This window comes from Mus caroli, unplaced genomic scaffold (assembly GCF_978045245.1).
Source record: "Mus caroli unplaced genomic scaffold, Mus_caroli_1 scaffold_6, whole genome shotgun sequence".
NCBI classification, from domain to species: Eukaryota; Metazoa; Chordata; class Mammalia; order Rodentia; family Muridae; genus Mus; species Mus caroli.
Window position 1 is genome coordinate 36,641,346 of NW_028227261.1, and position 16,754 is coordinate 36,658,099.

The window sequence follows — 16,754 nt, forward strand, 5'->3', positions numbered from 1 at the left end:
CAATGGTTGCACACACACTCATTTAGGACACTATGCACATTTCATGGGCTTGAGCTTCATGCTCCAGGGTGTCCACTGAATAATCACTCAGCAGCCACACCCATGGCCCTGATCCAGGTATAGAAAGAGCATCAGCTCTTCCTCAGTGACGCCCACTGATGCTTAGAACCCATTCAGACTGGTCACGTGCCCTGGGACAGACTGTGTCCTTTCTCCAGTTCATAATCCTGAGGAGTAATTGGAAAGGTATTATAAGAACTAAATGAGATAGCCAAAGGCACTCAGGGCCTGACCCAAAGCAGAAACTCAACAAACAACAAATGAGAAACTGGATTGTCCTTACCACTACTATTTTATTACCATCATTTCTAACATTGTTATCACCACTATCACCACTACCATCCCATCACCACCACTAATATTACCACCACCACCACCTACATCACCACCACTAACATTACCACCACCACCACCTACATCACCACCACTAACATTACCACCACCACCTACATCACCACCACAATTATCACTACCATCATCATCATCATCACCACCACCACCACCATCATCACCATCATCATCTCACTATTATTCGCATCTTCATCACCATCACTGCCATTATCACTACCATTACCAGCACTGCCACTCACCACTACCACCATCACTATACCAACACTGTCCCTATCATGACTACCACCATCACCATCACTTTACCAGTCTCATTCCCATCACTGCCATGCCAAAGACCATTGCGAATACCGCCATCATCACCAGCAGCCCTGTCATCCCCATCATCCCCATCACCACTGCTGTCATGACCACCATCTTTACCACCATCACCACGAACATCATCATCATCAACAACAGGAGCAGCTTCACTGTCATCACTATCACCGCTATCATCGTCACCATCCATGATCTTATCCACTCATGCATTAAGTTTATTGTCACCATCGCCACCATCATGATTACATTATCATTGTCAACAATAGTGGCACGGCCATCACGGTCATGATGACCAGCATCAACACTGCTGTCATCACCATAATCACCACTATCATCATCACTACCATCGGCACCATCAGTATCGTTCCCATTGTCATCATTATCAACAACAGCAATGGCAGACTACCATCCACCTTCACCACCACCGCCACCACCGCCACCACCACCACCACCACCACACCACCACTACCACTACCTCTCTGTTAGAACACAAGTTCCTGTATTGTGATGGTGTTGTCTGTATGCCCATTATCCAGGTTTAAGCCTAGCTCTGTAACCAGAACTTGGGGTCAGTTACTTAACACTTTTGCGGACGTAACTCACAGGAGCTGTAAGTGTCATCCCAGCAGCTGCTGATGCTCTTAGCATTATTCCAGTTCTCACCAGCAGCTCCTGAAGGCAGAGACTATTTCAGTCTCGCTTCTTTCTCCCCCTAGGGCTGAACACAAGGTCTCTCTCCCAAAGACATCACTAAGTGAGTGTTTAAAGAGTGTTGGATGATCATACAAAATCAGATGCAAAACAAGTCCAGGTGTGAGAGCCCATGGCTTGGCCATGGAGCACAGCCTTCACGGGACCCTGCAAACATCAACAGAGCTCCTAAAAGGAGCCATTTGTCACTCACAGAGTCAATCTGCAGGGCCACTAGGACAACTCATTTATCAAGCTGACACCAAGTTTTCCCATTAGCTCAGTAGCCAACCCTTGCCCACTGCTCTTTTCCCTACATTGAAATTTTGTTTCCATCTGCCACCTCATTTAGCCTCCATGACAATGCTTGGAGGCAGAGAACAGGGCTGACAACCCATTTTGAAAATAAAGAAATTGAGGTTCAGAGAGTTGACAGATTTTACCGCAGTGATGGTCATGATACAACACCATCCAAGCTTCTATGCCTGGTCTTGGCTCCTTCCTGCTAGCACCATGATACCAAGCATAGAGCATTCTCATTGCCCAGTTGCTCCCCACAACATAGGATTGGATTAAGTTACTTTGGGTGCTACTTTAACATGTCTACTTTAAAAGGAGTAATCTAAGTTACCCCAGGGCAGGGAAATCCTGAGCCAAGCATGGGTAGCTAGACAAGTGAACAAAGCTCCTGCCAATGAGACCCCATGCCTGGCTCTCCTGTGGAGCAGTTATAGCATGCTAGGCTACTTACTTCTCTTAGATTGCCTCATCTACAAAGTAACAAACAGTGATATTTGTCCATGGGGTTGATGTGAAGATTAAAGGAGCTAATCCATTCATGGTGCTTCACACATCAGCTGAAACCCAGGAAGGTTTAGATGCAACTATTGCAATTAATGATGTGACTCTTATAGTTAGCATGGGTCCCACCACAGCCCAGACTCTTGTAGGTGTCTGGCTGGGTGTCTGCCTTCCTAGGAAGGTGCCAGAGATACAACTGACTGGTGTTGGGGCACAGCATGCGCCACTGTCTGGCTCCATGCTCTCCAAGCCCTCTCCTTTCTCTGAGCTGTGCTCAGTCCCCTGCATAGCCAATGTTTAACATTGCAGGTTGCAGCCAGATATCTAAAGTCAATTCCTCAGCCTGTCACCAGTTAACTCCATAGCTGTGCCTTTGCTTCAGCTTTCTTGACGATGGAATGTGGACATTCACATCCACCATCAAGGGATGCTGGGTAGGTTAGATGCCCATGGTGACAATGAACTTAACAAGATCTTCAGCAGGTGGCTGATGGAGTCTATCCCTTCTAGGCTCATGCTAAGCTGAGTGTACTTGCCATGGTTTGGGATCCTGCCTTTGCCAGGCCTTGCTAGTAGCCCAGGTGTGGCTCAAAGGCTGAGGTGAAAAGACACATTCTCTATTTGGAAATTAGCAAAGATGGGGCTCCATGGAGGTGGGGTGACAGCTTGGGAAGTGGCCCTCTGAACAGTTAAAGAGAGGCTACTATAGATCAGTGTCTACCACATGGTAATGAATAAATGAACCAATGAATGATAGCCTCTCTTTAAAGCTATTTGTATTACCTATTCCTCTTTGCTTCCAAGGCTTTGGAATGTAAGGAAATTCAACTTAATGAAGACACATGACAGGCATTCTGCAAAGAGTAAGACCACTCTGAAACGTCATGACTATCCTGTGTACTTGGTCTCCTTCTCCTCATTCTAGACAACAACCCAGGCAGTTCAAAGACTCGAGAGAACCTATTCAGGTTCACACACTAGGATTCTGGGTACAAGCTTGCATCCATCTCATCCCAAATTTACCATCCCAGGACTATGCTGAAGGGAAAAGCTTTGAGGCACACACCACGGAGCAGTGGTAGTGTAAAGGACGGGAAGGGCAGACTCGACAGTGAGCAGTCCATCTCTGTCACGGTTGGCAGAGGACTGTATGCTGGCTGCATCCAAGGGGCATACCTTTTTATGTGAACAAAGCTTTCTTGGAACACAGCCACATCCAGACATTCATATATTATTGGATGTGAACTAAGGTCAGGTTCAAACCTGATGGGGCTGGAACAATGGAACCTATTAGGACTGGGAGGAGGGGACAGTACGGTGACTGGGAGGCACCTGGGACAGACTTGAATGATACTCCTCTACCAATTAGCTGGGTCCCTGGCAAAGTTTCTGATTCCTAAGCTTCAGCTCCCTTGGTTATAGAGAAGGAAGAAGGTGGCCCAGTGGCGAGATGTCAGAAGAATTGCATCCATCCTGCCAGCCCTATCCTGGGCAACTAGAGCCCCAGCCAAACCAGGCCATTCACCCTCCCTTCTCAGCATCCATGTACTCCATTCATGCAGTCTTGAAGAAAGGCTCCCGAGGAGCTGGTCTGTGACTAGTGAAAAGAGGATTTGATAATAGAGTGTCTAGAACATTGGGGAGGGGCTGTTCCCCAGGGCACAGCACAGAAAGGTTTGATATGATCCTCTGCTCTACGAGGGAGACAGAGGGTACCTTCGGGAACTGATAGACTGTGTTTCTGCAACTCCTGTTGTCCCCATGCAGCTGAGTGTAAGGACCACAAGTCGCAGAGTCATGCCACGTTTTGGCTGGAGGGTCATTGTTACCATGGAGGACATTTGCTGCTGTTTTGGCCATCTGTCACCCTTCTCCATTCCTGGGGATTCAGAGCTCCCAATCTCCCCACTCACTTCCTTCAGCTGTGTGTGTGTGTGTGTGTGTGTGTGTGTGTGTGTCCAGGACTGAGCAGGAATGTCAGAGTCAAGTTGCTAGCCTCCAAGTCTGTGGTTCACCCTTCCATCTCTGCAGCCAGACTGCTACTGATAAGTTGTTACTTCTAGGTCCCTGGAGGGTGCTGGGTACTTTGTGAACTCTTTCTCCAGCCTGACTTCCTGTCAGTTCTGCATTATTCAGGTCACCTGTTCAGTAACCCTCTATGGCACACAATCTCTAACATCAACTTCTGTTGCTCTCACTGAAGAGCTCTGGTGGCCTCAGGGGCAGGGGAGTGGCTTCCCCTAACATCCAGAGCTGTGTGTGACCAGGAGCTCTGGCACACACTTAGAGCATGACAGAGTCACATTTAACATTCCATTCCACTTCTCCTCTGTGCTCAGAGGCCTGCTCCTGTGGACTGAACCCTTCTCCAGTGGTTTCAATCCACCTTCTAGAAACTGTTTCCTGGAACTCCATCCTGACCAACGGGATCTACTGCTCATATTTAGAGGGAAGGGAAACCTCTTTTGGAGATTCTGAAAAAGAGTCTCTTTGCTAATGGAAAGGAATCTGCTTGGAGGGGAACATAAAATGAGGGTGTCAGGAAGGTGGAAGATGTCTTTCTTCTGCAGCAGCACATCCTACGGGCACACAGGCACACTGTCCCTGGAACTGGTGCCCCAGTTGGAGGCCCTGGTGAAAGGATGCAGATGGCAGAGGAGTTGGGCAGCAGAGAGACTGGCAAGTGCCTGGGTCACTGATGTCACCAGAATGTGATCTCTGCAGAAATTCCCAGCTTCAGGCTTCAGGAACTAACTAACCCCTATTGCTTCATCCCCTAGAGCCAGCTTTTTGTTACCTGTAACCCAAAGCATAACACATATGAGCTCAAAGCTAGGGATGTAAGCCCCCCGCAGCTGAGTGGACAGCTTCTGAGCCATGTGAAATGGCTCTCTCTGAGCAAGGGTCTGACTTTCTACCCCTGACAGCATGTCTCTGTACCACCTGCATACATTTGCTATCTGCTGCTCGCAGGCTGGCCCTCCCTCTCATGATGCTGGGACACCTAAAGGGCCTTGATGAGGGTCCTGGGTATAACAACTGCCCCTGTCTTGTTTCTAGCCTGTTCTTCAGTCCTGGTGCAGGGCTCAGCCACAACCTCACACCTTAAGCTCCTTCCTTGATACTGGAACTGATTGGCTCTGAATGTGGCATGTGGCACTCTGCACTTCTAAAGTACTTGCTTCTGCCAAGGACTCTAGAAGTCTTGCCTTGGACTCCTTGAATCCCCTAAAGAGGGCTGTGTGAAGGAGCTGCTGTGTCTTGTACAGATAAGGGAGCTAAAGGCCAAGAAATTACCTATTTGTCAAAAGTCACATGGCTGCTAAATGGTAGTGCCTGGATGATCCATGCCTGGTGCCCAGTCAGCCCTTTGTCTGCACTCTTGGCTCTGCCTGCCGCCAACCACCCACCCCTGAGTTGGCTTTCCAGTCCCCTCCATAATGGGCATGGTTAGATTCATCTCTCACTTTTCTCACTGCACAGCACTCTATCGAGCCTCTGGGTTCTGATAGGACTAATTCTTCCTTCAAAAGGAAATGAGATGGACAACAGCTGAGAGAGTTCACATAGCAGGTATCGGGAGGGTACAAGAAATTCAAAAGCAAGGATGGCAGCCACTGGACTGTGGCTTTCCAGGTTAATGATGGCTGCCCATCACCACTGCTTCCAGGTGCCAAGTGGGTCAGTGACAGACAGTGAGTCCCACGTGCAGGTCCCAGCTCTGCCCCACGGAAGCTCCATGAGTCAGGCAGTCCCACAAGCACATGACCTCTTTGAGCCACAGACTCTCAGCTGTATACAGAGCGAATGATCCCCTTCTGGCATGGCTTCATGGAGACATGAAGTGTACCTCTCAAATGCCTGGCTCTCAGCAAAGGCTGATGCCCTCTCTTGCCTTCTCTTCATCAGTTCCTGCTGCCACTTGGAGCTGGCCACTCCCGAGGCCACTGACCAAGCAGTTCCAGAGATGCCCACCACATGGTTGGCAGGGACCCGAGCACACACGGCACACTGGAGATAAACACAGGGTCCAGGCACCTGATTCTGAACAATGGGTTATTCTGGGGATTTAATTGCTCCTCGGGGGGCAGATCAGATAGGCTCTTCACAGTGATCAATGCCGGAGGTTGGGATGCGCACCAAGCCGCTAGCACTGCAGTTGACACACCAAGTGCAGGTGCAGAATCCCATTCAGCGGGACACACATCCCAGAATGTCACAAGAGAGGGTGCTCCACAGGGCCCTAGGGTGACCAAAATTCTAGTGTACAAATGGGGAAACTGGGGTGCAGGAAACAAGAGCTTTGATCACGGCTTTAACACATATCTACCTGGTACTTCCTCCAGGCAGGGCTCTGTGCTGTGCTTAGGAGGAGTGAAAGAGACAGGATCTATGGGTGCAGTTACCCAGCCTTGGGACAAGCATGAAAGGAAATATACAAGGACTGTAGTAGTGTAAAGGAGGTACACTCTTTCTCCCAGACCATCATTCAGTAAAGAGGAAGAGGTTCTGTGCTTGACTGTGCCAGATCCTGTGTGTCTCAGGAGCTAGAGACACATAGAGAGTAGTCTAATGCCTGCCCTCACTGGGTTGGGTCTCAGAGTTGAGATGCAGTAGTGGGCAGATGGAGAAAGGCATGATAGAATGCTGGGGCTGTATACACACTAGAGTAAAGAGAAGTGGGTGTGGGGACTGGAAGGTCTACAGTTGGCTGATGCTTTAGGCAGATGGCCAGGGTCCATGCCAATGGGGACAGATTAGCTTTAGCAGGAAGACAGTCAGGGCAAAAGAATGTTCTGTCCCGAGTGATGATGGAGAGCCATACTCTGAGCTGACCTGCTTCCTGGGTCACTGAGAACCTAACAGAACCAAGATCTGCCCAGCTCTCTGCACACACAGCATACACCACCCCCTCAGCTCCCATAGCTACTTCTCGCTACTCACTAGGAAGGAAAGAAGGCACCAGGGAGACCCTTCAGCTGCCACCCTGAGGCTGGACTCATGCCAGGACAGACAATGGAGACAAAAAGGCAAACCCTCTCTCACCCACACATAACAGGGCAAGCCTTGTCCTCTCATTGTCACCCCCTGCCTTATGGAAATCTTGGTGTTAGATATCTTAGGTCCTTCCACCATTGCCGAGCTGTGTGATCTTGACAAGTCCAGCAGAACACCTATCACAAGTAGACATTGCTGTTGTTGAAGAGACACTGGGAGGATGTAAGGAACAAGGCAAGCAGCTCTCACAACAGCCTCTGGCCTGCTGGGCTCTTGGCAAATGCACACACTGGGTCTCCTGCATCAGTACCTTGGTAGCAGTCTACATCCCTAGCCAGCCCAGAGCATCCTCCTGTCTCAAGGTTCCTACAGCCCTGACAGCACCTTTTCCTCCTTTCCCTCTCCTTCCCTCTCTCCTTCCTTACTTCCTCCTTCCTCCTTCCCCCTTCCTCCCCCTCCTGCCCTCCCTCATCTCTTCCTGTCTTTCATTTTCCTTCCTTCTCTGTCTTTCATCACTGAGGGTTGAACCTAGGTCCCCATCAGCAGATTAGCTCACTAAGTTGCCTAGGAAGGTCTTGAACTCACTAACTTCCTGTCTCAACCTCCTGAGTACCTGGATTTCCATGCCAGAACTACTAGGCCTGGAATTGTTTTCTCTTTCTGTGTTTACGATTGGCCCTGAACATGATTACCAGCTCCCAGAGAGCAGTCTGAGTCGTCTGCCTGAATTCGGCAGGGAACACACTGGTCCATCATGCAAGGTGAACTTGGAGGACAGGGCAGGTTGAATTCTGGGTTCAGAATCATCTTTCTTCTCTAAATGATCCTGGGAAAGTTAGCTGGTATTTGTGAATGAGAATGGTAATTGTGCCCCAAGCTCTGCAAAATTATATGGTGACTTCAAGACTACGGTTTCCATTATGGAATGATGGGCTGGAACACGAGCTCATTCAATTTGTAACCTACAGTCCTTCCCATAATACCTTGCTCCCCAGATGTTCTGTCTCCTGTTGCCCTTTCCAGACTTAGACCCTGCAAGGCAGCCTAGGGTGTGTTTTGATGGCCTCTGAGTATCTGAGATTCAGTCGTGTGTTGTTTTAAGACCTGCCAAGCTGAGCTCTGGGATGCAGAGAAATGAGTAGTGCTGAGGCCCTGGGGAAGGGCATCCAGTAGGATGCTGGGGAGCCAAAAGCACCAGAAATGGTGTCTCTGATCATTGGGTAGGGAGTGTTCCCATTGTGGTCCTCTGCAGACTGCCAATGACCCTCACTAGGGCCTCAGAGCCAGCAGCCCCTTCCAAGAGACCTGCCTCCCTGGCTACCTCCTGCTCTGGCTGCTCAGGGGCTGGACTGTGGGGCAACGGTTCTTAAGGCAGGATGCATGATTGATGGCTTGGATGAGCTCACAGGCTCAGGGAGGGAGGGTGCTCCAAGGGGAGACTGGAGGGAGGCTGGTTATGGATTTTAACCCTCTGATGTTATTGGCTGGGAATTTACCATCAATAATTCAAGGCAGTGGGGAGGAGGGGAGGAGAAAGAGGCAAAAGTGAGAGGGAGGTGAGGGAAAAGGGAGGGAAGGGAGGGAGGAAAGGAAACAGACAGGAAGAGGGCAGAGACAGAGATGCGGGTGTTTCCCGTTGCAAGGTGCCCCCCACCTCCTGTCACTCAGCAGCTGCTGTTGTCCTTGACAACCAATGACACTCAGTTTCAAAGGAGAAGGGGCAAAGGGCTGATGACTCTAGGACCTAGGGTTTTTTTTTTGTTGTTGTTGTTTTTGTTTTTTTGTTTCCATTCCTTGGCATTAGAAGGTGGTGAGATCAGGAAACAGGGAACCCAAGGGACCCCTGTCAGCCTCAAAGACATCAAGGCCTAGCTCACAACTTGGGGACTGACCTGTGGGGAGAAGAGTCCAGGAGTTCTGCCACCCCAGAGAGAAACCAGCCATTGGCCTTCTGGACAACACCAGAACTTTGTTGCTGAAGCTGAAAAAATTAACTGCTATATTTAAAAAGCATTGTTCAGTTGCTATGGCAACAGAGGGGCTAAGAATAATATAAAAAGAAGATGATATGCCAGGTTGTCACTGGCAACCCAATTTTAAGTGTGTGTGTGTGCATGTGTGTATGTGTGTGTGTATGTGTGTATATGTGCGTGTTTGTGGATGTGTGTGGATGTGTGTGTTTGTGTGTGTGTGTGTAAGAGCTGAGTGGGGAAAATGGCAAGGTTCAGACCATCTTCCTTGTGCCCTCTGGCACCATCTGCTCTGGCAATGTGTCCAAGCATCAGCCAGGCCTGGCACCTTATGGATCTGCCTAATTCTGAAGAGAACTGGCACACTCTGGCCTTGTGCCCAAATAAAGGTAGCTCTCAGGCCCCTGATTGCTGTTTTTTCCTGGCAGTCCCTCCCCAACCCTCACTGCCTGGATTGCTTCCCCCCACCCTACTGTGGAACCCCAGCCGGAGGCACCTCTCAAGCAGATGGCCCCCAAATAGCATCTCCTCTCCAATCTCAGAGCTTTCAGCAGCCTGGTGGACTCCCAGGGGACCACCAGGGAAGGCAGATGGTCAGGAGAGAAGAGCCTGAGACACATTTATCAATCTGCAGTCTGGATGTCAGGTGGCTCAGCATGGGTGGTAGCTCCTCTCATGCTGCTGGAGAGACGTCCAGCTGGGCCCAGGGGGCCTAGAGGAGACCCACGGCAGGCTAGGAGAGGTATACAGAGGGGACCCACGGCAGGCTAGGGGAGGTTTGCAGAGGCCCATGGGCCCTCATGTACCTGCCAGCTGCTTGATGGATCTGAGATGGCTGCACCACACCCATAGGGAGACAGGAGCAGCCAAAAGGCAGACGAGATGCCCACTGTACTTTACTGGTAGCGGGTTTTTAGAAGCTTCCATCTGCTATTTGTGCCCCTGTCAAAGTCAAGCAATGGCAGAAGACAGCTTTGAAGTCAGCCAATCTGGGATTCCCATGCAGGCTCTGTCTCAGACTGCTGTGCCAACAAGGTGTTCACCATCTCTGAAAGGACCATGGACACGCCTCAGTGAGCTGGGGTTACTAAGGTGCCAACTGGGCATGGAAAACACCCTCAGTGCCTGGCTTCACTCTGGTCCTGACATCAAGCATCTTGCTTGTGCACTTTATACCAAGCTCAAGTCCAAATCCATTTGCTCGATGAAACATGGAATGGTGTGGACTAGGGAGGTGCCAGCACACAGAAACGGCCAGTGAGGGACACTGGTGGATCATTGTGAATGGAGGGCTCTGCTGATTCCAGATGAAAGGGGAACTGTCAGTACACGCTGAGGACAGGGATGGGGAGGGAAGGCCTGCCTATGGGGGCGTGGCCTGAGTGAAGGCAAAGGGGTAGGAAAGCAGAAGGTGTGTGACAAGGAGGACATAGGGAAAGGAAAGGACAATAGCCATGGGAGGCTAGTCACGGGGTGATCCTGGATGGAGGTTGCTAGTGGGCCTCGCACAGGTGTCCAGGCCAGGGGAAGAGGCTTTAGCTTAGACAAGATAGGACTTCACAATTTACAAGCTGTATCTGTGTTCACAATGCTCTTTGGTCATCTCCAGAAAGATAGGAGGTAAGTCTATTTAAGCTCTTTAGGGCTTCCCACAGTCCAGGCTATCTGCTGTATACAAGAGTAGCTTCATATTAAGGGCAGTGGGTATAGTGACCACATTTCAGGGCAGTCACCATATTCAGGAATAGATGACCAACAAAAGTCAGATTTTATCATTTGTGTGTGCATGTGTACTTTTTGTTTGCTTATGTGTGAGATAAAGAACATGAAATGTGAGAGCTTAAAGGAACTGGGGAAGGGAAAGAATATAATCAAAATATGTTGTATAGAATTTCCATGTGTGTGTGTGTGTGTGTGTGATCATGCTGATTCTAAAACATCCTCTCATATAGTAGGAGAGTTCATGAGAGAGGGTTTGTGGTACATGTGGTCACAGAGAGCTTCCTGGAAGAGGGGGCATGGAATAGCCTTCCAGAAAAACAGCAGAGCCCTGCTCAGAGCTGGTTGAAAAGTGTTTTTCTACCCAGATAGACCTGGGCCTCATGGGAGGCTCCTGAGCATGGTAGGAAACATATTCTTTTGGTTTTGAGATACGGTTCCATGTGGTCCAGGATGACCCCAGACTCACTGTGCAGCCAAGGATGACTGAATTTCTGATCATTTCTGAGGGCATTTCTGCCTCTGCCCTCTGAGCTCTGGGATTACAGGCATGCATGGCTTTACCCCATTTATGTGGTACTGGGGATTGAACTCTAGGCTTCACATATGCTAGGCAATCATTCTACCAACTGAGCTGCTTCTCCAGCCCTGGGAAGCACACTTCTGATAGAGCAAAGTACCATGGTCAGGAGGCTGGAATTGAATTCACAGTGTGCTGCCACTGCCATAGATGATGGATAGAGGGGAATATCTAGGCACCCCAGGACATCTGGACTGGACAGAGAAGCTTTGGAGGGCAGATGGGTAAGAGTTGGCCAAGCAGACATAGTAAGAGAAGAACATTCAATCAGAAAAGGAAAAGAAGCCAAGTGGAGGAGCAAGGCTCAGGAGCAGAGGCAGGGGAATTCCATTTTGGGGTTGGGACCTGACTACCTTAGAATATCATCTGACCTTCAACCAACAGTCATCCCCTCACCCACAGGAGCACTTCACCTGCCTATCGTACACTGAGACTCCTCCCAACATTTCTACCTCTTGTGACCTAGCTGCCCTGCACTGATCAGGGTATCCCTGTGATCAACAAGAGACCTAGTCAATCTCAAAAAGCCTCTCAAAAGTCCCCTGTCTCTGGGGACCCAAACTACAGTCACAGGAAGGAATGACATGTGACTGGAACTTGGGGAACAAATATACAAAGACCAGGGGCCTCTGTATAACAGACATACAGGGGCCAGTTAAGTGGCCTTTCTGACACTTCCCCTGTCTACTTTCAAACACCAGGCCTCCCCATCTATGATACAGAGCACACAGGAATTCCTTTGAGTCTGACAGCTCGACCCATCACCTTGGAGCAGAGCAGGAGAAACAGTCACTATATTCCCCACTGAGGTGGTTGACAGTGCGGTCTGTCCTCTGGCTGACTCCATTTGGACATCCGAGGAACAACACAGCCGTCAGCCGCAGCAGCAACCACCAGCACTAGCTTATTACCTTCCTTGAGCCCAGTGCACACAAAGCTTATAGGAGAAGTCAGCGAGCCATGAATGGGACCTAAGGTAAGCCCTGTATCAAAGTTGTAAGTAGAGATGGGAGCCCTGCACGATGCTGGTGGGTTGTAGAAGGGTCCAGGGACTTCAAAAAACAGCACAGAGAGGCTGCAGAAACCTAAAGACAGCAGTGCTGTGTGAACAGGCAGCATGCTTTCTGCTGGGTCTGTGTTGAAAACGGGATCTCAAAGTGAGGCTGTGCTGCTACATGTGTGACAGCGTGGATCCCGGTAGTCACAGAGTGGGACACAAAGCTCCAGGGATAAGGAGAGCATGCCAGCCACAGTGGTGTATCTATACTCATAACCAAGCAAGACACAGCCTTAACAAAGGAGGACACCTGGTATGATGTGACAAGGTGAGGAGAGTGGGGGAAAGACATTGCGCTAAGAGAAAGAAACCAATCACGGTACGACACGCTCTTTCATGATTCCATTTGATGAGGTGTCTAGACTCTTAGAAGCAGGAGGCAGGATGAAGGTGACAGGATCAGGCAGCAGGGGAATGAGGTGTCTCTACAAGTCCATATTTCAGTGAAGCAAACCAGAAAGATCTAGAGATCTGGTGCACAGCAGCATGCCCACAGCTAACAACACCAGTGCACACATGAAGTGTGGCCATAGGGAAGGGCTCGTGCTAAATGCCCTTACTACAGACTTATAAAGGCTCATAAGCCAGAGTGAGAGGTTGTAGGCAGGTGTGTTGGTTAAGTATCAGTGCTAGCAGTGTTGTGTTTATATAATCTGGATCCTGTGCCGGGCTGAGACTGGAGTCATTGCCTACTGGTAACTCATCACACACTATGGAGAGCCTCATTCACCTCCCCAAGCAAGGGAGGAAACAGGCAGAGTGGCTGAGTGACATATCCACATTGTTCATGGTGACAGAGCGGCCATCAGAACCTGGGCTGGTGGCCCCAATTCACCTTCCCAATACCACTCTCTGCTGCACTTTGGGGATATAGGTCTCTAGTCACTATCAGATGGTGTGCATTCTTCAGGGAGCAAGGAGGCGTGACCTTCATCTGAGGGCACAGCATGGGCATTTTCCTGCACCAGACTCCAGGCATTGTCAGACCTTCACTTCTAATGAAGTTCCGGTGAGATGCCACAGGAGAAACTGAGGGGCCTTGGGCCCAGCAGGGTGCCTCTCCCCTGGAAACTCCTGTTCCTGTCCCTGGTCCACTGATCCACATCCTTCCTTCCTTTCATGAGTCCCAGCAGCTCTGGCATGCATCTCCTGTGCACTGGGAACTCCATGCAGCCTGGCCTAGCTGTGGCTTGACTTGTTTTCTGCCACACCCTTTGCTCCTTTGACTTTTCTGGCTCTTAGAACAGGCTTGTGATGTTCCTGCTGCATGTGAGAGATTTACTGAAATGACATGAATTTCCTACAGAAGTTAGCACTGGCCCTGACCAGATCATGACATTAACAAAGGAAGTCTAGTTATTCCACCCACCTGTCCCCTCCACTCTTAAGAGCTTTTTGTTTGTTTGTTTGTTTGAGTATCTGTCATACATAGAAGTTGGAACAGAGCAAGGTAGTCTGTATTTTCCAAGTGTCCCACAGTCCAGGTGGGATGCAGAATCAGCAAAGATGTCAGGTCTTCACAAGGAGGTTTAGCAGCCCAATGGCTGGACAGGCTTAAGAACAGGCAGAGCACTCAAGAGAGTCTTCCTAGAAGAGGCAGACCTAGTACTGGGTTAAAATGTAAGAAGGGGGAATAAGCCATGAGAAAGGAGGTTAAGCATAGTATACAGACGGAACCACAGTTGAAAGGCAGAGGGGTGGCATGGGCTAGCTATAAATGTTGGAGAGAAGACAGAACTACAGGCATGTCCAAGGGCCCTTGCAAGCCACTAAAGGAATTTGACATTTAAACTTGCAGGTTGTGGGAAGCTAATCAGGGGACTGATGGGTCCAGATTTGTGTTCTAGAAAGATCACCATGGTTTACCAAGGACCAGACCAGAAGAGGCACCATGACAGCCATTAGAAGCATCCATAGAGATCCAAATCCAGGTAAGAGGAGGTGCTGGCATGGGAGTGACAGTAGGAAGCCCACAATACATTTGACCTGAAGCCCACAGTACTTACTGAATTGCAGAAGGGAGTAGAGTGTATAGGATCAGAGATAAAACCTGAGTCTAACAGAATAGAGTATAGTGTCTAGGATCAGAGATAAAAGCCGAGTCTGGAGCATCTCATCTCCTTTCCAGGAAGTCTTGTCTCCTGCCTCATCCCAACCCGACTCCACTGCAGAACTGAAAGCCATGTAGTCCTTGAGGGGAAACTCTGTGGAATGTTAACCATCTGGCTCAGGACTTGGGAAGAATTCCACTAGCAGAAAATACACCCACACCATAGACACACACACACACACACACACATGCACACATGCATGCATACACCATGCATACTCACATGTGCTCTATAAGAACATACCACCAGTCTCAGTAGAACGAGCCAATCCCAATCACCTTGCTAACATGTGTGTTGAGCACAAGTCACTTTGGTGCTTGTCAGCACTCATTAGCCATGAAGCAGGAGCAGGCACCAAGAGCCAATGAGATCATTGTAAGGAATGATTTTGCTCACTGCTGCCAACTGGGAAGAGGCAGCTCTCAGTTTCTTTGAGCCATGGGAGTCTCTGTGAAGTGTGAGGGACTGGGGCTAGGACTGAGGTAGGGGTTGGCTCTTCTGTCTTGTTCTTTGGTCAGAGGTGGAAAGTTCTCAGATCATGCGAGTGACACTAGCTGACAAAGCACGCTGGCGCTCCCACAGGCCTGAGACTCATGGTTTAGAGGTATATTGTAAGCGGGTTTCCCAACTTCTTCCAAATGTCATTCCCTGGCACGGCCTTCAGCGTCTCTTGGGAGCACAGCAGCTTCAGGAGTGGTTTAAGAATCTGTGGTCTCTTCAGATTTGCTGGGTTAGCATGAGGATGTCCTGGGACTGGGCTGTGACACCCCCTTCCACTGCCATTCCTCTGTCACTTTCAAAAGCTGCTCCCAAAGAAATGGCCACACCTCTAGTTAGAAAGCTTTAAGGCCAGCCTTCCACATGTTTGATGACTCCCACAACTGCCCCACCATGCCCCTTGGAAACCCCAATAGCTTCTTGGAGAAGGAAGAAAGGGAGGCACACAGACTCCCTAGAACTGCTCTTTCTTGCCACCACTGCTAAGTGACATGGGCAGAGATGGAATGTGATTCCACAGCCAGAAATACAGAAGGCCCCAGAACAGCATCAAACAATAGCACGGATCCCAACAGCTCTTCTCACATCTGTTCACATCTGTCTCTGGCCCTCTGAGGTTGTAGTGGAGACCTGAGGCGTCCTGCTTAGAGCAGATGTCTCATACTAGGAGGCAGGAATGGGTAAGGGGCAGATCTTGGGAGACTCTTGAGGTACTAGATGTGTGATGCCAGGTAAAGAATGAGGGATTGGGCTGGGACTGTAGCTCAGTGGTAAAGTGCTTGCCTGGCATACATGAGGCCCTGAGTTCAACTACTGCCCTGAAAAGAAAGGAAAAGAAGGAAGGAAGGAAGGGAGAGAGGGAAGGAGGGACAAAGGGAGGAATGGAAGAAAAAAAAAAACACCGAACTTAGCCCCACCCCTAGGCTTCACATTAGTCCTCCCCTGGTATAAAATCTTGCAGGATCTTGTCTGAGGCCATGACCTCAGACCTGCTGGGCAGTTCTGTTTGGTGGGTAGACATGCAGACATGCACTATTGCAAGACTAAGAGGAGTCCTAGGTCCTTAGTCTCTTTTTCAACATGATGGTCTATGAGCTTTTCCTCCTCGTGATCTCAAACCAACCCAGGGAGGTGTGGTGGGCCAGCTGCTGGTCTCCCCAGTTTATAGAAGAAGAAACTGAAGTTTGGAGTGTTCAACTGACTTTCCCAAAGACCCACAGTGAAAGCAAAAGGCAGAAGTGAAATCCAGACAGTCGTCTTCTCCATCTTGGTCTGAGACAGCAGAGTCTGAGTAGGATGAGCACACACACACACACACACACACACACACACACACACAGAGAGAGAGAGAGAGAGAGAGAGAGAGAGAGGGAGAGTGACAGAGACAGACAGACAGACACAGAAAGAGAGACAGAGAGAGACAGACAGACACAGCAAGAGAGAGAGAGAGAGAGAGAGAGAGAGAGAGAGAGAGAGAGAGAGAGAGAGAGAGAGAGGTCCCAGCCCTGCCACAGCCTTGCCCGGTTACAGGGACAAGGGAAAGATGATTATTTGCAAGGAAATGCTGCCAAGAGGCAAAGATCCCTGTGATCCCCTCTGGACAG

The 16,754-nt window shown here is 49.6% G+C and overlaps 1 protein-coding gene across 1 annotated transcript in view; it reads right to left on the minus strand.

Annotated features, from left to right (window-relative positions):
- Positions 1–16,754, minus strand: part of Hivep3 (HIVEP zinc finger 3) — a 314,456-nt gene that overhangs the window by 133,988 nt on the left and 163,714 nt on the right. The gene's annotated exons all lie outside the window — the stretch shown is intronic.